Consider the following 23,811-nt stretch of genomic DNA (forward strand, 5'->3'; position numbering starts at 1 on the left):
ACATTAATATTCGATAATTGTAATATTTTGGCCCTCTGTCACTTTCAATTTTATGAGCATGCTAGAGTAAGATTTTATAGCTCAAGGTCAAAGGAAGCTCCAGAATCACCTTGGAATTCCACCACAAATAAAGGTTAGAAATTTCATTTATTCATCCACTTCCGTTTCATGTCGATAACGGCATATGTTATTTTATTTTATATTAGATTACGCTTTGTAGCTTCATTTTTGTAAAGTGTTTGCTCTGTAAATTAAACTCTCTGTACAGCGTTTCGTCTTGAGCGGGGGCCTTGCCTCTCCTCCTTCTCCTCCATCACCAACCCAGGGGAAGACTACGTCATCGGAAAAATCATCGGAGGGAATACCGAATTTTCGTCTTCTTACTACCGACCAACGAGGGATTTCGACCCGTAAAAGGACAGCACCTGGACTTGAGAAGATATACCGAGATCAGGGGGCAAGAGGAGCTACATCCGAGTAATAATAGAGCTATCGTGGAGTCCTCCAAATTCGAGGAATAATTACATCAGAAAGGGCTATCGTCACTTGCTCATACTCTCCTACGGCTTTTATCCATCGCTGGTTCGCGAACGGCGACAGCCTTAACCTCACACTACCGGTGGAGCTGACGAAAATATTTAGAATCGTTCAGGACAAGACTTACTCCTGGCGACAGAAAGAAGTGAAAACGAGATATCGACCAGGATCACATAATATCGTGAATCCTCGTGATTATTCGGAAGTACGATCGATATCCGAACCTTTTAATCAGTAGGTGGGGATGATCGAAAATTACCGAAAGCACTGTTTTGCTAGAGACACTCGTACCTTAGTCCTTACGAGAGACACTCCTATTTTAGTCTTTACGAGAGTAAGACTGGGAATCTAGCTCTTGGAGCATTAAAAGTCGAAATCTAGTGCTGATGGGAGTCTGACGTGAGCTCTGGAGCATCCTGGACCGAACCTACTACTGTTCTTTTGAGGCCTTTTGGACATCTTTTGACTGTTGTTTCCCGCTGATTTTCTGTATCCGAGAGGAAGACTTAGACTACCGAATAGACGAGAGTTTGCGGATTGGTGAGTGCCTCATTCAGGTCGACCATGCCAGAGCTTCACTAATTTCCTTGTACATAATGTTTTATTTTATTCCGCTACATAAATCCTCGAGCTTTTGTTTTCTTATGATCACAGCCGAATATTATACGGTGATATGTTGAGTTAAGTTAATATATAGAATTTTGGGAGTTAACTGGGGAAAATTAATCACATTTTCTTACAGTTAAGTATCGTTTGGCGGTGTCGCGCATCGAGGCCTACCTTTTGTAGGCTCGATATAATTTACGTATCTTTTGTAAAGTTTTCCGGAATGAAATAGCCCGTGTTTTCGTGAGTTGATGAGCCAAGATTGAGTGCCGCCGGACATCGACTCTATCTCCAGTTCACTTGCGGTTTTGAAGAATAAAGTCTCCGCTTTCGAGGCGTTTGAGCTCAGTAAAGTTTTGTTTTAGTTAATATTTGATTTAAAGAATCAACGATATCGTTATTGAGCCATGATCATAGGAATTTTCATGATCATTCATTTAGAGTTTATTGTATCTTTTTGGATTATTTCATATTAGGTTTTATTGCGTTCCCGAATTAAGTTGTAGTATTTTGGCGTTCTCTTTGATGTATTTGTAGAGCTTTATTGTTAGAGAATTACTAGGAAAAGTATCTATACCGTGGCGGGCCTAATTTGTACTTATTTTCGACTTTCAAGGCCTTGTTAATTGAACCTGAGGTATTCTCAATAGTTGTATATCCCAGGAGTTTTGGTGAATATCTCTAAGGATTTTTCTTATGTAAATCTTGCCTTTTCTTTTGTCGGATTGTGTATCGCGTGTTAGAGATTTTCTTATCGATATTAGCGAATAACTCTCCTAACCTTGCCCCTCTCCATTATCCAGCTAGGGACAGAGGTAGCTCAGCACTTTGGGGAATTTTAGTCGTCGATTAGTAGATTTTTCGTAGCGAATTCAGTCATAGAGAAAACTGGTCTACGTGGACCTGGTGCCCAACTTATCGTTTATAGCGTTATAGATTTAGAGTATTCGAATATAGTCGTGTAGTTTATCGCATATTAATTTTAGTAGTATCGTATCGTCTCCAAAAACCTTTGTAGAGTATCCAGTATTTTGCTCTACGCGGCAAGTTTTATCACGAGATTTTTGCCGCGTAACAATATATATATATATATATATATGTGTGTGTGTGTGTGTGTGAATTATACAGAATATCACATAATAATCCAAACTTATAATATTAATTGCACCAAACGCGCTGTAAGCAACAATAATTTTTCATACTGACGTTTGACAGTGACAGGTGCACACTATTTTAAAATCCCCGCTGTAATCGCAGTCTTCAATGGTGTCGCCTGAGGAAATCTTCTTTAGAAAGTATCCATTGGCGTAGAACTGACCTAAACAAAGACGGACGAATGATTCTTACCGAGCGAGAGAGATAGCCATAGGCAATGGCACAAATAGAAATAAGCCTTGGACGCCTGGCTTGCCCTGCTACGCCGTATAAAGCTCTCTCTCTCTCGCACTCACGCATTTAGAGCGAGATAGACGAACTACTATAGTTATTGCGTTCCATTCCCCTATCTCCGCCTAGCAGAATAGAGTATACAGTGAAGGATCCTAAAACGCGGTTCCTAAACGCATCAAGGGACGCCATTTCTGCCGGTCATTGTACATACTATACTACGTAGTATTACATATGCGCATGAATCTATCAGGTTGAGATATTGTATAATAAAATCAATGAAAAATCAGTAAAAATGTTGTGTAACAAGGTACAATTACTACAATATTTTCTCACGAGAGAACTGATTAATCTTATATCGCTCTCTCCCTCTCAGGACTGATATTCACCGAAATTTGACAAAGATGATCCAGTTGGACTGAATCGGCTTTTTAATCTTTATAATTGTATGCGTGGATTGGCGGGAGGGCCCAGTGATACCAGAAAGACTACGAAACTATCCCTCCCCCCCTCCCCATTACTACTAGTTTCTCACAAACACACAGGCAATATCGTCCACTGGTGAGGCGCTACACCATAACTCAATGCGTGCGTGTTTCGGCTTCCGTTGCTTCACTTCGTTCAGGTTCGGTAATCAACGAGTGCGAGAGAGAGGGGTATAGTTTTCTCGGACCTCTCTCTCGCTTCCAATTTTGTCTTCGTTTAGTCGGCGAATCGAGGCTAAATACTTTTCGGTATCGGAATGGAGCTCGATTCTAGCAGACTAACAATTTTTTTAAATAATTATGAAATCTTTTATACGTCTTTTAAATTATGAGTTTAAATTATAAATAAATACTAAATTTTTAATTTATAAGGGTGACGTTAAAAATTTATTACATTCATTTTCATATTCTCTAATATATTGTAAAAATTACCTTTTTAATTTATTTTTAATTATGATAAGTTATTTATTGTTAACCACACAAAAATATTGTACATTTATTTAAAAATTAATGAAAGAAAAGAATTCAACGTTGCATGATAATGTTACGATAACATTGGTGTAATGACTGTAATGTTTTCTTGCTTAGTGGGAGTATTCCAATCGCTCACCATTCTCACCATCGATTTTATATGCGAGTATTTCACTAGTTTCTCTATACCAACGAACTCTTATTAAAAAAATTATAAACTTTACCCCCAACATTTTTATTACAATCTGAATACCCAAACCTGTATATTCTCTTTATTAGAGCAATTGCACATTTTTTTTAGATAATTAAAATTAAAAGCTTATATATCCTAATGTTTATTTCATTGATAAATTAAGGAATGAATATACTGTCAAATTGTATTCTGTAGGATTACATTTCCATTACAATTTTTAAATTATTTTTCAGAAATTACAATTATGATTTCATTATTAGTAAGTGGAGAATAACCACCAAAATTGAAAATAAGAGAATCCTTCAAAATCATTCAAAAATAAATTTGATAAAGCAAAATTTATGGAGGTTGAATATAATAAAATATAAGGTGCCTTCCTTGTACATAGAAATAAGGGCCTTTGTTTTGAATCGGATGACCTTCAAATAAGATCTGATCATTTTAATATCAATCCATACAATCAAGATGATTTTGACGAATAGGCAAAAGAGCATTCATTGTGATCTCGTAGATCTGGATAATCTCGTCCAGCCATCCATAGAAAGGCTTCACCAAATCTTTCATTTCATAAAAAATCTTAATTTAAATTTTTTAAAATAATTTTTTTTCAAAATTTGGTTAACTCCTTTCAAACAAATAAAATTAATCAGTAAAAATATTTTTACGATGTATTCTGTATACATAATTTAAATTCATAATTGAAAAGACGTATAAATAAGACTTCACAAGTATTTAAGAAATTTGTTAGTCTGCTAGAATCGATCTACATTCTGATACCGAAAAGAAAAAAGGCTTTTGCCTCGATTCGCCGAATAAACGAAGACAAAATTGGAAGCGAGAGAGAGGTCCGAGAAAACTATACCCCACTCTCGCACTCGTTGGTTACCGAACCTGAATGAAATGAAGGGACGGGAACCGAAATACGCATGCTTCGAGGTAATGGTATAGCCGGTATAGAGCCTCGCACACGTATATTAACCTATGCAATACTATGCATGGCAAATTAGTTTTAATTTCTCCCGAGCGGCGGCGCCAGCTGCTGAGCTTTTGTAGCGTTACTATAGTAAAAAAATATAATATGATCAAAATGTACAGTTAGTTATAAGTCGATTGTTCGATGTATCTCGACTACTCGATTATTCGAGAGATATCTGAGAGAATTCGTTCGACAGTTATTTATTCAAGTTTGATCTTTCGAAAAAGTAAGTTGTAAGGCATAAAATTCTAAGAGAAGAATAAAGGCATTGAAAAAAATAATATTGATCAGTCTATTAAAACAAAACCCACAACAGTGTGTAATTATAAATGTTCTTCGTCATATAAAATATATTTTATATGGTAGACTTAAAGAAGCTATACTTTACTCAATAGTGCTGCCATTTGTCTTTTTTCACCGCTTACGCCTGGGCTTAAGTCACAATTATCGAAATGACTGGGCCGCACAGAAATGCTTCATATATTAATGCTTTTGCACTTATTTGTTTACAATACTTTTTTCCTTAATAGAAAGTCAGCATAACAGGATTTTACCTGTAACAAAAATCAAATAACCCCAAAGTATATTTCCTTAAAAATTCACATTAATTTTCATTTTTTGTTATCAAGAGACACGGTAGTGTCGCGACGGCAAGTACATATAAAAGTAGATAATGACATGTCTATACCGCCGAGCACTACCGTGTAACTTATACAGCAAGTTTAGCCGTCCCAATTTTCTAACCGATTTATATCTATGAATGATCAACTGTCATGATTTAAGTAAAGCTTTACTTAAAATGGTTTTGAAAAACCTTTCATTTCAGCCCATAAACATTAAAATCGGTTCACGCAATCCAGAGATCTCATACTCTGTTAGCTATATATATTTGCCGAAGTTGAAATTCTTCTCCCTTCTTTCTTCCCGAGTTCTGTATGTCCCAGGCTGATTCTGTATGTCTCGGGCTGAAGTTGGCCGCTAAGGAAAGTGATGTCATTTTCACATCGCTTCCAACAAACTATACTCAACGACGAAACTATAGTTGTGAACTTGCAAATAAATCGATGTAATCGATATAACTAATCGGGCGACTTGTTAACTGTCAATAGCAGAGATGAAACGGGAGATTGCTCATGCGAGGTCCCGAGGCAATCCCTACCGGTAGGCGGCGCTGGTGTTGGCAAACGCGTGTCTCAGGTCCATCTAACCCCTAACGCCATCTATCGGAAGAGACTACGAAGCACGAGCGTTAAGCTTAGAATAGGGTAAAACATATATGCATTGTTGCCAGAAAGCGGAATAAAGAGAGAGCGGAGATATTTTCTCGGACCTCTCTGTCTTTCTCGCTGTTAGCTTCTAGCAGAAGAGTCGAGGCAAAATCTTTCCGTTTCGCTTTGCCGAAAATCTACCAATATTCGATGTCATTTATATTTGCAGGCCAATGCCTTTATACATGATTTTTTCAGCATATTTATTTATCAGCATTGACTTATTTAAATCAATAATAAATTAAGGAAATGCGTATTTGATATATAATAATTATTTTAACTATAATTTCATCGTTATATTTCGCTTATTTCCGTAAAATCTGCATTTCTTTAGTTTATTATTGATTATTGTAAGTCAATGGCCATTAAAAAAAATTTAATCTTAAAAAAAAAAAGAAAAGTACCGATCAGGAATCGAACCCGGACCCACGAATCGCCACGCGATTACCTTACCGCCTAGACCACGAGGCTTCTTCAGTGCACCGTAAACAGATAGTCTTTTTAAGGGCTTGAAATCTTCTTTTAAACCATATAAATAAACGAGCAACCGACAGCTTTATTCATTATTATTCTGTCATAATGGTACACAAATTAAGGAATAATTATATTTTGAATAGTTTTCAAAAGCTTTTCCAATAGCCAAGAAAGAAGATAAATAATCAACGCTCGCAGTTTCCGTTCTTGGTTATTGGAAAAGCTTTTGAAAATCTACATTATATAATTATTCTTTAATTTGTGTACCATTATGATAGAATAATAATGAATAAAGATGTCGGTTCTTCGTTTAGTTATATGGTTCAATAGAAGATTTCAAGCCCTTAAAAAGACTATCTGTTTACGGTGCACTGAAGAAGCCTCGTGGTCTAGGCGGTAAGGTAATCGCGTGGCGATTCGTGGGTCCGGGTTCGATTCCTGATCGGTACTTTTCTTTTTTTTTAAGATTAAATTTTTTTAAATTGCCATTGACTTACAATAATCAATAATAAACTAAAGAAATGCAGATTTTACGGAAATAAGCGAAATATAACGATGAAATTATAGTTAAAATAATTATTATATATCAAATACGCATTTCCTTAATTTATTATTGATTTAAATAAGTCAATGCTGATAAATAAATATGCTGAAAAAATCATGTATAAAGGCATTGGCCTGCAAATATAAATGACATCGAATATTGGTAGATTTTCGGCAAAGCGAAACGGAAAGATTTTGCCTCGACTCTTCTGCTAGAAGCTAACAGCGAGAAAGACAGAGAGGTCCGAGAAAATATCTCCGCTCTCTCTTTATTCCGCTTTCTGGCAACAATGCATATATGTTTTACCCTATTCTAAGCTTAACGCTCGTGCTTCGTGGTCTCTTCCGATAGATGGCGATAGGGGTTAGATGGACCTGAGACACGCGTTTGCCAACACCAGCGCCGCCTACCGGTAGGGATTGCCTCGGGACCTCGCATGAGCAATCTCCCGTTTCATCTCTGTCAATAGTAATGTAAGGTTATGTATATTTAATGCTATGAGAATGTTCATTATTATGTTAGTGAATGAGTTTAATTTTTAAAATGTCAAATATATTCGAATAATAATGACATAAGGAGTTGACAATTATTTGATAAGTATAACATTATATTTTATAATACAGGATGTTAGTATACTTTGTGGTACTTTGTGAAATTTCTTTTTCAGATAAATTAAGATAGAATATTTCTATTTGAATTGTTGAGAATAGAGCTGACTGAATGAAGCAAAATTAATATTTACATATTTTCAACACTGTGCGAAGAAGATATATACTTTCAACATTTATGTGCATCAGTGATTATCAGGAGCATATTAATTGCAAGAAATTGTTAAGGTATTTGAAAATCATATGCTAAACTTCCAGGTGTTGAAATCATTAACAAAATGCATGTTTAACTGTTTTTTGTTTAAACTAATGTGGAATTTAACTGTCCGATAAGTTATATCATATATACAAACAATTATCCAGGAGACAATAAAACTTTCTTATTACTACGATTAAAGAAAAGTAGATGAATATTTGCTAATCGTTACTTAATATTCAATTATAATATAAAAAAAGTATTAAAACCAAATATTTATCTACACTTCCCTAATCAGAGTAGAAAGAAATTATTATTATCTGCAAAAAAATTATTTAATTTCTTATAAGTATAACATTGAGTCTTATAATATAATATGTAATATATTTTTTGGAACTTAATGAGATTTTATTTCAGATTGAATTATAATAACATGTTTATTGTGTCATTGTGCAGGCTTGAACTGTAATATTAAATATAAGAAATCAGAAATGATATCAGTTTGCCATAGTAATAGCCATAATGCAAAGTTAATGGTGAGAGTTAAATCTAAGGAAAAGGTGGAGAAATTAACAAATTTGGAGGCCAATTCTTGATAATGAAAGGCTTGCAGGTGATTTTGGGCATAAACTTTTTGAAATATATAAGTCAAATTAATAATAAGTATAATGAAAACATCATCCAGAAGTGAAACAATGAATTCAAGGCATTATTTTAATATTTTCCAGGCGATACATAATACAGTGAATAAATTTAGGAAAATGAAAGCAGTATATCTAAAATAGAGGCTTCCATTGCATTAATTTGTGTATTTTCTAGTTTATATTGATGAAAAAAAAATACAAATGGCACTAGTTTGCTTGAATAAGAGCTCTGATTCATAGTTGATATTGGGAGTAACAGTTAAGAAAAAGGGATGAATTTCCAAGCAAATCCTTAAAAGTGAAGGGCTTGTAGATGATTCTGAATATACAATTTTGGAATTAAAAATCACATAGTTGATGAAAATTATAACAAAATCATGTGGATCTGTAAATATGAAAAGAATTCATGATTGCAATATTTTACATGTGATGGGGCATACAGTGAATAAATTTAGGAAGCTGAAAACTATATATCTAAAGAAGAGAGGCATCCATTGCAGGAGTTGGTGTATTTCCTAGTTTATATTAATGATAGGAAAATATAAATGGTACTAATGTGCTAGAGAAAGTGCCATAATGCAAAGTTGATATTGAGAGTGACAGCTAATATAAGAAAAAGTTGGAAAAATGAGTCAATTCATAAGAAAATCCTTGAGAAGGAAAGATTTGCAGGTGATTTTAGGCATACAATTTTGGATTTAGAACTCATATAGTTAATGAATATTATAATAAAATCATGTAGATATGTAAATATGAAAGGAATTCATTATTTCAATATTTCACATGTAATAGAGCATACAGTGTGTAACTTCAGGAAACTGAAAGCAGTACACTTAAAAACATAGGCTTCCATTGTATTAACTGATATATATTTTATAGTTTATATTAATCAAAAGAATAAATAAATGGCACTAGTTTACCAGAGAAAGAACCATAATGCAAAGTTGATAATGAGAGTAACTCCTAAGAAAAAGGTGGATTTAGTGGTAAATTTAGAAGCATATTCTTGAAAGCGAAAGGCTTTAAGGTGATTTTGGGTATAAAATGTTGGAAATATAATTCAAACATTTATTGTGAATACTATGTTAAAAGCCTTTAAAAGTGTAACTATGATAAAAATTCATCATTGTAATATTTTGTATTTTATTTAATAGAATAATAAATTAATATTTTGAATTGAAACTTTACATTATCGAACGATGACAACATTGGAAAATGTTTTCTAGATTGAATTAGTTAAAACAATTTTTTAGTTTTAATTCCTATATTCTTACAAAACGTTATAAGATCCCACAAAAAACAAGCTTCGCTTGTAAAGAAAGAACGGCAAGTACATAAGTCGTATCCAGCATAATTAATATAGTAATATAAAATATTTTAATTAAAAAAAATAGTGAAATCAAAATACTGGGTAAGTATAAATTTTTGTTACCATGATGAAAGTTAAAATTTGGAAAAAGGAAAATAGTAACACAAAAATTATACTTGCCGGGCCCGTAATATTCATGTGTATGTCGCTATCTTGCAATTTAAGCGTTGCTTCTCATAAGTTAAAAATGTGGCTATTTAATACGATTGCATACAACGGGCCACCGGCAAGTATATTTATTGTGTTACTATTTTCCTTTTTCCAAATTTTAACTTTCATCATGGTAACAAAAATTTATACTTGCCTAGCATTTTGATTTCACTATTTTTTTTAATTAAAATATTTTATATTACTATATTAATTATGCTAGATACGACTTATGTACTTCCCGTTCTTTCTTTACAAGCGAAGCTTGTTTTTTGTGGGATTAATTTATACTCATCAGATATACTTTCTCTTTTCTGTTATGTATTAAAATCCTTCCTTCTTTTCCACAATCGTTTTCCGAAAATATTATTTTTGTTTACAATACAAAATTGAGGGTTAATCTCGCCATTTGACAGCTACGGACAAACTCCCTAGAAATCCCCTCGCCCCTCTGATTCCTACTTCCCCTCGCACGACGCAAGATTTATGGCCAAAACACTATAGATATCCAACTATATTAAATATTCTTTGCAGTTGTCTAAACTGTTTGTTATAGTTTCTTCCAATTTCACATATTTTTACCACAGTATGGTTTACTCCAAATCAGTAGCACACGAATCAATTTGGCACAGTGTATGTCCGACGAGATGTGTAGTGCGGTATACAGGGTTTTTTTCTAAAAGCGGAACATAGGATTATATTATTTAACTATAGCAATGAAGCACTTACTATACATTATTATAATTAATAAAAGCGTAGATAGTTACAATTCAATGGTTATTTTAGTTTAATTGCTTTTATTATTCATTATAAATGTCATTTTACTCAATTAATCTTGGTTACTACGTTTAATATTTAAATTAAATGGAAAACAGTAATTTGACTATAGTAAAATTTACTATAGTCAAATAACACGAAATCTCCTATGTTCCGCTGTTAGAGAAAAACCCTGTATGCTATACTAGACAGTAGGCTGGTCGTTAAAAATTATATTTCCATCGGCACACTATAGGCTGTTTCTATAAGGGTCAGTGTCTGCTCAAAAGTCGGGATTTAGTAGGTGTACCAACCTCAATTTTTTGTTTAACAAATCCTAAATATATTTTGTTTTAATAGTTTAATGCTTGAAACTTTATATGTGTATGAAGTTAATTAAAAATAAAAAAAATATATGTAGAGGAGTAAAACATTGGACGTTTACGTTCATGATCTGATCCAGATCACGATCCAACCTAGCCGCAGGAATGCAACGTCGAAAAAAAAAATTCTAAATGGATCAGAACATTCCGCGTGGGCTCGATCCGATCCGATCAGGAGATTCAGAGGGTTGGTGATCAGACTGATCAGACAGATTTGGCTACCGCATTAGGGTATTACTGACGTACCAACAGCGAACGCCATTGACGTAATTGAAGTGACAATAACTATTATCCAAAATAATTTTAATTTAAAAATATATAAAAAAGATAAGCTGATATTATAGAAAGCAATTATATTTAAAATGTCATAAGCTTAAGGCATATTTTTGAAAATTCCTTGATATGGATATTGTGCAAAGTGATAGAATTAACGGGATCCCTCACGCGTGCTTTACCGACAGTACAAGTCAATAAACAATTTGTTTAATAAAAGTAAAATGCGAAGCAAATTGCAAAAACGGGCTTCTTTATGACAAGGTGCCAATTCTAACGAGTCAATCGAGCTTAAAAAAACTCAAATCGGATGAAGAATAACGCTGTACCACTGTCCCGCGTTCTTGAAGTGGAACTAACCAAAAGTAACTTCTCTTCAAGAACGCGGCACAACGGTACAGTGTTATTTTTCAACTAATTTGAGTGTTTTTAAGTTCGTTTGACTCGTTAGGACTGGCACATTGTCCAACAAACGCCCGATTGTTCAATTTGCTTCGCATTCGACTTTTATTAAACGAATTGTTTATTGACTTGAACTGTCGATAAAGTAGGCGTGAGGAATCCCCCCTCACGCGTGCTTTACCGACAGTACAAGTCAATAAACAATTCGTTTAATAAAAGTAAAATGCGAAGCAAATTGCAAAAACGGGCTTCTTAATGACAAGGTGCCAATTCTAACGAGTCAATCGAGCTTAAAAAAACTCAAATCGGATAAAGAATAACGCTGTACCGCTGTCCCGCGTTCTTGAAGTGGAAATAACCAAAAGTAACCTCTCTTCAAGAACACGGCACAATGGTACAGCGTTATTTTTCAACTAATTTGAGTGTTTTTAAGTTCGTTTGACTCGTTAGGACTGGCACATTATCCTACAAATGCCCGATTGTTTAATTTGCTTCGCATTTGACTTTTATTAAACGAATTGTTTATTGACTTGTACTGTCGGTAAAGCACGCGTGAGGGATCCCGTTAATATTGATTTTTTTCCTTAGATTTATGAAATAGAATAATGAATAGAAGTTGACAATAGAGCATAGGTATATTAATGATATAGAATAAATAATATCTGAAAATATTTGTTTTTTTAATTACTATTTATATGTAACACATGTCAGATCCATGTAAAAGTGTAGATTCTACTTGATATAATAATCAAGAGACACGGTATTGTCTCGACGGCAAGTACATATAAAAGAAGGTAATGACATGTCTGTACCGCCGAGCACTACCGTGTAACTTATACAGCAAGTTTGGCCGTCTCAATTTTTAAACCAATTTATTTAATTGAATGATCAATTGTGATGATTTAAATAAAGCTTTCCTTAAAATGGTTTTGAACAAGCTTTTATTTGAGCCCACGAACATCAAAATCGGTTAACGCAATCCAGAGATCTCATAATCGGTTAGCTATATATATATATTGAAAATTGAGATTCTTCAGACATTCTTCTCCATATTCTTCTTCTTTTTCAGCCAGAATGTATGTCTCGGGCTGAAGTTAACCGCTAAAGAAAATGACGTCAATTTTTCTCAGTGTTGCCAACCGGTTATACTCAACGACAAAACCAGTGCTCTGAACTATCAAATAAAATCGGTGTAATCGATATAATTAATCCGGCGAATACTGTTAACTGTCAATGGTAATATGAGGTTATTTATATGTACAGGGAGTTTTTCTAATGGCGGCATATACAGGGTGTTTCTCTAACGGCGGCATATAGGAGATTCGTGTTAGTTGACTATAGCGCTCAGGATGATGGCTTCTGAGAACGCTGATTGGTCAATATCATGTAGTGCCAACATGAAATGGTCCGTTACCAATAGATGAATACGAAAAATGAGACCCATCCGCCATTTTGGAGTGGAGAAGTGTTTACATGCTAGTTGTAGCAGAAAGAGGTGTGAAATGGAAAAATGTCAAATAGTGAGGTTACTAAAGTAAAAATGGAAAATAATGAATGGATAGTTCGAATATTCTTACTTTCCATTCATTATTTTCCATTTTTACTTTAGTAACCTCACTATTTGACAATTTTCCATTTCACACCTCTTTCTGCTACAACTAGCATGTAAACACTTCTCCACTCCAAAATGGCGGATGAGTCTCATTTTTCGTATTCATCTATTGGTAACGGACCATTTCATGTTGGCACTACATGATATTGACCAATCAGCGTTCTCAGAAGCCATCATCCTGAGCGCTATAGTCAACTAACACGAATCTCCTATATGCCGCCGTTAGAGAACCTCCCTGTATATGAACAATTTTCCAGGAGTTAATAAAGTTTCTGTTTACTACGATTAGATATAGAAATGAATTTTACAATATAATATGTCATATATTGTTTGGCATTTGTGAAATTGATTTTTCAGATTAAATAGAGACAGAACATTTCCATTGCCAATTTCATTGCTGATGCTACAGCTGACTGGATGAAGTAAGATTTATATTTACATATCTTCAACACTGTGAAAAGGAAATGTATACTTTCAACATTTAAATGCGTCGGTGCTTATCAGGAGCATATTAATTAAAAGAAATTGTTAAGATATTTGATAAACATATGCTAAAATCTCAGATATGGAAATCATTAACAAAATTCATATTCAACTTTTTCTTTTCTTTAAACTCATATGGATTTCAACTGCTCGGTAGGTTATATCACATATAAGAATAATTTTCCATGAGACAATAACAGTTTCTGTTTATTATATATACAAACAAATTTCCAGGAGACAATAAAACTTTCTTATTACTACAATTAAAGAAAAGTAGATGAATATTTTCTAATCGTTATTTAATATTCAAGTATAATATAAAAAAGTATTAAAACCAAATATTTATCTACGCTTCCCTAATTAGAATAGAAAGAAATTATTATTATCTCCAAAAAAATTATTCAAATTTAATTTTTTATTAGAATAACATTTAATTTTATATTATAATATGTAACATATTTTTTGGTACTTAGTGAGATTTTATTTCAGATTGAATTACAATAACGTGTTTATTGTGTCATTGTGCAGGCTTGAGCTGTAATATTTAATAGAAGAAGTCAGAAACGATACCAGTTTACGATAGAAAGAGTCATAATGCAAAGTTAATGTTGAGCGAGTTAAACCTAAGAAAAAGGTGGAGAAATTAAAAAATTTGGAAGCCAATTTTTAATTGTGAAAAGCTTGCAGGTCATTTTGGGCATTAACTCTTTGAAATATATAAGTCAATTACATAATAAATATAATGATAACATCATCTATATATATAGAAATAAAATCATGAAAAGAAGTAACCATTTTAATATTTTCCATGCAATAGAATATACAGTGAATATTTTTGCGAAACTGAAAGCAGTATATCCACAAAAGAGAGGCTTCCATTGCATTAATTTGTGTATTTTCTAGTTTATATTAATGAAAAGAAAATACAAATGGCACTATATAGTTTGCTTGAAAAACAACCCTGATTCATAGTTGAGATTGGTAGTAACAGTTAAGAAAAAGGTAAAAAAAGGGATCAATTTCTAAGCAAATTCTTGAGACTGAATTGCTTGCAGATGATATTGGGTATACAATTTTGGAATTAGAAATCAAATAGTTAATGAATATTATAATAAAATCATGTAGATATGTAAATATGAAAGGAATTCATTATTTCAATATTTCACATGTAATAGAGCATACAGTGTGTAACTTCAGGAAACTAAAAGCAGTACACTTAAAAAACATAGGCTTCCATTGTATTAACTGATATATATTTTATAGTTTATATTAATCAAAAGAATAAATAAATGGCACTAGTTTACCAGAGAAAGAACCATAATGCAAAGTTGATAATGAGAGTAACTCCTAAGAAAAAGGTGGATTTAGTGGTAAATTTAGAAGCATATTCTTGAAAGCGAAAGGCTTTAAGGTGATTTTGGGTATAAAATGTTGGAAATATAATTCAAACATTTATTGTGAATACTATGTTAAAAGCCTTTAAAAGTGTAACTATGATAAGAATTCATCATTGTAATATTTTGTATTTTATTTAATAGAATAATAAATTAATATTTTGAATTGAAACTTTACATTATCGAACGATGACAACATTGGAAAATGTTTTCTAGATTGAATTAGTTAAAACAATTTTTTAGTTTTAATTCCTATATCTTACAAAACGTTATAAGACCCACAAAAAACAAGCTTCGCTTGTAAAAAAACGACAGAAAGTACATAAGTCGTATCTAGCATGATTAATATATATTAATATAAAATATTTTAATTATAAAAAATAGTGAAATCCAAATGTTAAGCAAGTATAAATTTTTACCATGGCGAAAATTGAAATTTGGAAAAAAGTAAATAGTAATACAATAATTACTTGCCGGGCCCGTAATATTCATGTGTAAGTCGTTATCTTGCTATATAAGCGTTGCTTTTCGTAAATTATAAATGTGGTTATTTAATACGACTGCATACAACAGGCCCGGCAAGTAATTTTTGTATTACTATTTATTTTTTCCAAAATTTAATTTTCGCCATGGTAAAAATTTATACTTGCCTAACATTTGGATTTCACTATTTTTTTTAATTAAAAAATTTTATATTATATTATATTAATCATGCTAGATACGACTTATGTACTTGCTGTCCTTTTTTTACAAGCGAAGCTTGTCTTTTGTGGGTAACTTAATTCTACATATATATATATGTTTAATGTATGATAAAAAAATTAATAGCATTTATAATTCTTGAATAAACAGTAGAAGCTTTGCTAATACTATGTGTCAAATAAAAAATTACCCACTTTATACATTTTAGTAATAATTTAAAAATTATTATTATTTGGAAAGCATATAAAATTTCTTTCTGAAGCCATTTTTGAGCAGTGTCTTCTCTTCACAATTAACTTATCAAGAAAAAGCATGATTAGTGGAATCAATTGTTGAAGGCATATTATACATGTAAAGGGAATACGCCTGAGGTAAAACGTTTTACGAAGACATAAATAGTTCATTTTCTTATTTCTGGTAGCTCATATAGTCATATCACTTCTTCGTAAAAGGTTTTACCCCATGCGTAGTCCTTTACATGTGTAATATGCCTTCAACAATTGATTCCACTAATTATGCTTTTTCTTGATAAGGCACTTGTGAAGAGGAGACACTGCTCAAATATGGCTACAGAAAGAAATATTATAAGCTTTCCAAATAATGATAAATTTTAAATTATTACTAAAATGTATAAAGTGGGTAATTTTTTATTTGACACATAGTATGTATTAGCAAAGCCTATACTGTCGTTTCAAGTATTATAAATGCAATTTATATTCTTATCATACATTAAACATATATGTAGAATGAAGCTATTATTATAACAAGTAGAATCTACACTTTTACATGGATCTGACATGTGTTACATATAAATAGTAATTAAAAAAACAAATATTTTCAGATATTATTTATTCTATATCATTAATATACCTATGCTCTATTGTCAACTTCTATTCATTATTCTATTTCATAAATCTAAAGAAAAAAATCAATACTAATTCTATCACTTTGCACAATATCCATATCAAGGAATTTTCAAAAATATGCCTTAAGCTTAGGTCATTTTAAATATAATTGCTTTCTATTATATCAGCTTATCTTTTTTATATATTTTTAAATTAAAATTATTTTGGATAATATTAGTTATCGTCACTTCAATTATAGTCCAGTGCAATTAGACTTCAAAAGTGTTGTTTTGAAAACAAATTCTAAGAGGCACTTTTATTGTTGGATGTTGGGGGGGGGGGGGGGTGTCAAGATGTTAAGAAAAATATTTGCGGCCACAAATTAGTAGGAGTTCATTGTTTAAATAATCGAAGAAGTTGCCAAAAAGCAGTTTTTTTGCTGATAACTTTGGAACCGTAATCATTGGCGAAAAATAAAAAATATAAGGTTTTAGGCAGCGTTGCCAAGTCAGCCATGTTGGAAGATACTACGCTGTATAGTTTGTTTGGCGAGAATTGAATATACCACGCAAAATGTATAGTAAGTGTGAAACGAAGTATAGTGTTTTAGGTATAATAAGCTCTCAGTGCTTTCGGACGTGTTTTGGCCATTAATCTTGCGTCGCGGCGTTGTGTAGTTAGAATCAGAGGGGCGAGGGGATTTCTAGGGAGTTTGTACGTAGCTGTCAAATGGCGCGATTAACCCTCAATTTTATATCATCAACAAAAATAATATTTTCGGAAAACGATTGTGGAAAAGAAGGAAGGATTTTAATAAATAACAGAGAAGACAAAATATATCAGATGAGTATAAATTAATAAAAAAAATGAAAATTATTGTGAATTTTTAAGAAAATATACTTTGTGGTTATTTTTTTTTGTTACAGTAGAAATCCGGTTATGATGACTTTCAATTAAGGAAAAAAGTAATTACAGACCAATAAATGAAAAAGTATTAATACATTAAGCATTTCTGTACGGCCCAGTCATTTCAATAATTGTGACTTAATGTTATAATAGTGAATGTGTAAGCAATTAGTGGATATACAACAAACTCTTATTGTAAATTTAATAATCTTGTATGACAATGTTTTAATTGCTATTATTTTAAATTAAAGTTAGTTTAATTAAGATATTTTTATTTCATCCCTTTCTCAAAATTCTAAACACACATGGTAATTACCTATTCTTGTAGTAGTCATATATTCGTTAAATTACATACAAAATTACAACTGTTTTATATTTGTAAAGCATAGCTGTTTGTTGCAATGATTTTTATTATTCAATGTGAGACAAATCGCATTTTGTTTAGGCAAATGTCTTATTTATCCGCCACATCCTTCCATATCCTATGTAACATTTATTTGCCTTGTTAGTTCTTTCTTTTAGTTTTCAAAATATACGATTAATTTTTTGCTATTTTTATATACACTCAGATATAGCTATTCTATTGACTAATTAATCTTATAAATGTCAAGATGATTGGTAAACCATTGTTCTATTAAAGTTGAAGAATGGACACTTGAATTATTTTACTTATAATGTTTGGCATCTCTTCCATAGGATATCTTCTCTTTAAATTTCAGAGGATGTTGTTCTCCAATACATTTAAGGATACTGCTGAATTTATCTTGCTTTTAGCTTCAAATAATTCACATTTGGGTATCCTTCCTCAATATATAATACATATTTTGTTAGTCCTATTTGTTTGTGAAATTTATCTGTTCTAAAACCTTAATTAATCCAGTTACTAGATATATAATATATCATTTTCAAAGAATTGATATCTTTCTATCAATCTTAACAATATCATAATAGATGTAATGAAATATGTATTCTATATTCAAAATAGATATCCATGCGTATAGTTGGAAAACTATTTAAAGCTGAAAACAAGATGAACTCAGCAGTATACATATACCTTTTAAAGAACTTTATCTTCACAAATATTATCAGAACATATCTCGCAGAAAAGTTGCCAAATTTTAATAGCATCATTCAAATGTCCATTTTACAAATTAAACAAGATAATGGTTTAACAATCATTTCAACAATTACAAAAATAATTGCAGATCAGCAGTATTATTAGATCTGTGTGTATGTATAAATGATTAGAAAATTAATGTTATATGATATAGACTGGAAGAAAATAGTGCAACGGAGCCAAATAAATGTCGCATAAGATATGGAAGGATGTGGCGGATAAATAAGACATTTACCTAAACAAAATGCGATTTGTCTCACATTGAATAATAAAAATCATTGCAACAAACAGCTATGCTTTACAAATATAAAACAGTTGTAATTTTGTATGTAATTTAACGAATATATGACTACTACAAGAATAGGTAATTACCATGTGTGTTTAGAATTTTGAGAAAGGGATGAAATAAAAATATGTTAATTAAACTAGCTTTCACTTAAAATAATAGTAATTAAAACATTGTCATACAAGATTATTAAATTTACAATAAGAGTTTGTTGTATATGCACTATAATCGCTTACACATTCACTATTATAACATTAAGTCACAATTATTGAAATGACTGGGCCATACAGAGAAGTGCTTCATGTTTTAATACTTTTTCATTTATTAGTCTATAATTACTCTTTTCCTTAATTGAAAGTCATCATAACCGGATTTCAACTGTAACAAAAATAAAATAACCACAAAGTATATTTTCTTAAAAATTCACAATAATTTTCATTTTTCCTATTAATTTATACTCATATGATATATTTTGTCTTCTCTGTTATTTATTAAAATTCTTCCTTCTTTTCCACAATCGTTTTCCGAAAATATTATTTTTGTTGATGATATAAAATTGAGGGTTAATCGCGCCATTTGACAGCTACGTACAAACTCCCTAGACATCCCCTCGCCCCTCTGATTCTAACTACACAACGCCGCGACGCAAGGTTAATGGCCAAAACACGTCCGAAAGCACTGAGAGCTTATTATACCTAAAACACTATACTTCGTTTCACACTTACTATACATTTTGCGTGGTATATTCAATTCTCGCCAACAAACTATACAGCGTAATATCTTCCAACATGGCGGACTTGGCAACGCTGCCTACAACCCTATATTTTTTATTTTTCGCCAATGATCACGGTTCAAAAGTTATCAGCAAAAAACTGCTTTTTGGCAACTTCTTCGATTATTTAAACAATGAACTCCTACTAATTTGTGGCCGCAAATATTTTTCTTAACATTCTGACACCCCCCCCCCCTACAACATCCAACAATAAAAGTGCCTCTTTGTTTACGGGGAAATGCTAAATGCACTGGACTATTACGTCAATGCCGTTCGCTGATGGTACATTAGTAATACCAGAGATGAAACGGGAGATTGCTCATGCGAGGTCTAGAGAGCCCTGGAGGCTCTCTAGCGAGGTCCCGAGGCAATCCCTACCGGTAGGCGGCGCTGGTGTTGGCAAACGCGTGTCTCAGGTCCATCTAACCCCTAACGCCATCTATCGGAAGAGACCACGAAGCACGAGCGTTAAGCTTAGAATAGGGTAAAACATATATGCATTGTTGCCAGAAAGCGGAATAAAGAGAGAGCGGAGATATTTTCTCGGACCTCTCTGTCTTTCTCGCTGTTAGCTTCTAGCAGAAGAGTCGAGGCAAAATCTTTCCGTTTCGCTTTGTCGAAAATCTACCAATATTCGATGTCATTTATATTTGCAGGCCAATGCCTTTATACATGATTTTTTCAGCATATTTATTTATCAGCATTGACTTATTTAAATCAATAATAAATTAAGGAAATGCGTATTTGATATATAATAATTATTTTAACTATAATTTCATCGTTATATTTCGCTTATTTCCGTAAAATCTGCATTTCTTTAGTTTATTATTGATTATTGTAAGTCAATGGCAATTAAAAAAAATTTAATCTTAAAAAAAAAAGAAAAGTACCGATCAGGAATCGAACCCGGACCCACGAATCGCCACGCGATTACCTTACCGCCTAAACCACGAGGCTTCTTCAGAGCACCGTAAACAGATAGTCTTTTTAAGGGCTTGAAATCTTCTTTTAAACCATATAAATAAACGAGCAACCGACAGCTTTATTCATTATTATTCTGTCATAATGGTACACAAATTAAGGAATAATTATATTTTGAATAGTTTTCAAAAGCTTTTCCATTAGCCAAGAACGAAGATAAATAATCAACGCTCGCAGTTTCCGTTCTTGGTTATTGGAAAAGCTTTTGAAAATCTACATTATATAATTATTCTTTAATTTGTGTACCATTATCATAGAATAATAATGAATAAAGATGTCGGTTCTTCGTTTATTTATATGGTTCAATAGAAGATTTCAAGCCCTTAAAAAGACTATCTGTTTACGGTGCACTGAAGAAGCCTCGTGGTCTAGGCGGTAAGGTAATCGCGTGGCGATTCGTGGGTCCGGATTCGATTCCTGATCGCTACTTTTCTTTTTTTTTTAAGATTAAATTTTTTTTAATTGCCATTGACTTACAATAATCAATAATAAACTAAAGAAATGCAGATTTTACGGAAATAAGCGAAATATAACGATGAAATTATAGTTAAAATAATTATTATATATCAAATACGCATTTCCTTAATTTATTATTGATTTAAATAAGTCAATGCTGATAAATAAATATGCTGAAAAAATCATGCATAAAGGCATTGGCCTGCAAATATAAATGACATCGAATATTGGTAGATTTTCGACAAAGCGAAACGGAAAGATTTTGCCTCGACTCTTCTGCTAGAAGCTAACAGCGAGAAACACAGAGAGGTCCGAGAAAATATCTCCGCTCTCTCTTTATTCCGCTTTCTGGCAACAATGCATATATGTTTTACCCTATTCTAAGCTTAACGCTCGTGCTTCGTGGTCTCTTCCGATAGATGGCGTTAGGGGTTAGATGGACCTGAGACACGCGTTTGCCAACACCAGCGCCGCCTACCGGTAGGGATTGCCTCGGGACCTCGCATGAGCAATCTCCCGTTTCATCTCTGGTAATACCCCAATATGGTAGCCAAATATGTCTGATCAGTCTGATCACCAACTGACACCAAACCTCTGAAGGGACGGCGACAATTTACCACCCATTAGAGGAACTTTTCGTCTACAAGGTTGGCAGCACTGAGAGCACAAAGAGTTTTATTCAAGATAGGATCCCTATAGCCATTTTCTGCAACTATTAACACATACATGTGTTTTTGACAGAATGAGGTTAACTGAGAAATAATTCCAGTGAGAAAATAGGAGCAAGATATAGAATAGAATTGGAATACTTGGAAAAATATATAGTAAATATTAATAAATGGATTTAATTGGTCTTTGTATATAATTAATGAAGAATACTTTATTGTCACATCGCATTGAAGAATGGAGATACAATTAGATAAGTTATCATTTATTTTTATATATCTATCAAATGGATAAATTAATGTAAGCGCAAAATTCTTTGTTCAAATGTGGCTTTAATTTTACAGATTAACAAATTATAAACTGATGATTGACTTCGATGAATAATCTATAGGAAATAATAAGCCAATTGAGTTTTTCCATTGATGTATGGATGGACTTAAATTTAGCAAAGACTGCATGCTCAAATCTACCTACCATTGTATCCAGCTGATTAAACTCATATTTACATAATTTAACAATGGCATTAATATGAGTCGCAGTTTGCTAGAGCATAATATTGGATATGAGAATGAAATTGTTTGTATTGGGAACAGTTTAGTATTTTATATGTATGTACAATGTAAACACACAAGTGAGTAATCCAAAATTATCATATTTATTATTATGAGTTTGTAAGTGTTGGGTTTGGTTAATTATTTATAGAATTATCAATCTATTTTGTCATATAAAATCTGTTATACACATATGTATAGGTAAAATGAGTTAATGTATCTTTGAAATTTGTAGGTGTAACGTTGGAAAAATATGAATTAACTTATTTGGTTTACTATGGTATATAGTAACTCACATTAATTCTATGTCTATATGAAAGGATCTGAAAATAATAACACATAATTGTATAAAGACAATATGGGCATAAATACTATTCGTTTATTTACTTTATAAAACACCTTCATTTATAATTACAAATTGGAGTTGTACCTTCTTTTGTAAGTATTTATTTTTCATTACAATCAATTTATCTGCAATATTTGTTGAATTATCTATTACGATAGCTGGAATTTCCTTGATATTAATAGTTTGCACTTCTGATCCTCTGCTACCAATATCATGTAATCTATTTACCATGCTCATTCTTACTTGATTTATCAATTCCTTTATGTCCATAAACTCTTCCATCAAATTTAATATCTAGATTCTGTATTTCCTGTATTATTTAGTTCTTTTAAGTTACTATAAAATTTATTTATTTTGTCGTTTAACATTGATATTTTCTTTTTTTTATCTCTTGGTTCATAAATGCCATTTTGTAATTGTTCAATTTCCTTATTGCTTTCTTTTAATAGCATCTTTATAAAGCCTAATAAAATATACAAATATTTGTTAATTGTAAGGTAGTTGGTGCAGTTTTCGTTCACGTCCTAGTTTTTAATAACGCTAACAAAAAATGCGTATTTTACAATAAATATATATATATTGTTTTGTGAAAAAGGAAATCCATTTTGAAAATTTAATTGTTTGACAAATTATTTATCTACAATTTCAATAAAGCGCACATATTCAGGTAGTAAAAAAAAATCAATCTAATGGACCACATGGTATTCTACCGAATTTCCTTAGCCATGAGTCTATTTGTAGATTCATTTATTTGACGACTTTCCTTTGTTCTTTCTCAACGAAATAAATTTTAGCAGATTCCTATGATTCGTTATGGCTAAAAGGAGAAAAGTACGTGCTCAATTATCTATTAATTTTCTTGAAATCACATGATCGAAAATTGGTATATAAATTTTGTACATTACCCTATTTTCGATCCTAAATTATTCTCTGAAATTGCGAGGTTATCTCGATTAAAAATTATAATTATGATGTT

General features: G+C 32.0%; 1 protein-coding gene across 1 annotated transcript in view; it reads right to left on the reverse strand.

The window, feature by feature from the left end:
* The window catches only part of trol (terribly reduced optic lobes), a 668,955-nt gene that overhangs the window by 377,242 nt on the left and 267,902 nt on the right, over positions 1-23,811 (reverse strand). The gene's annotated exons all lie outside the window — the stretch shown is intronic.

Source organism: Prorops nasuta, unplaced genomic scaffold, assembly GCF_024137725.1.
Source record: "Prorops nasuta isolate Cenicafe-Biocafe unplaced genomic scaffold, Cenicafe_Pnas_1.2 PNAS00017, whole genome shotgun sequence".
NCBI lineage: Eukaryota > Metazoa > Arthropoda > Insecta > Hymenoptera > Bethylidae > Prorops > Prorops nasuta.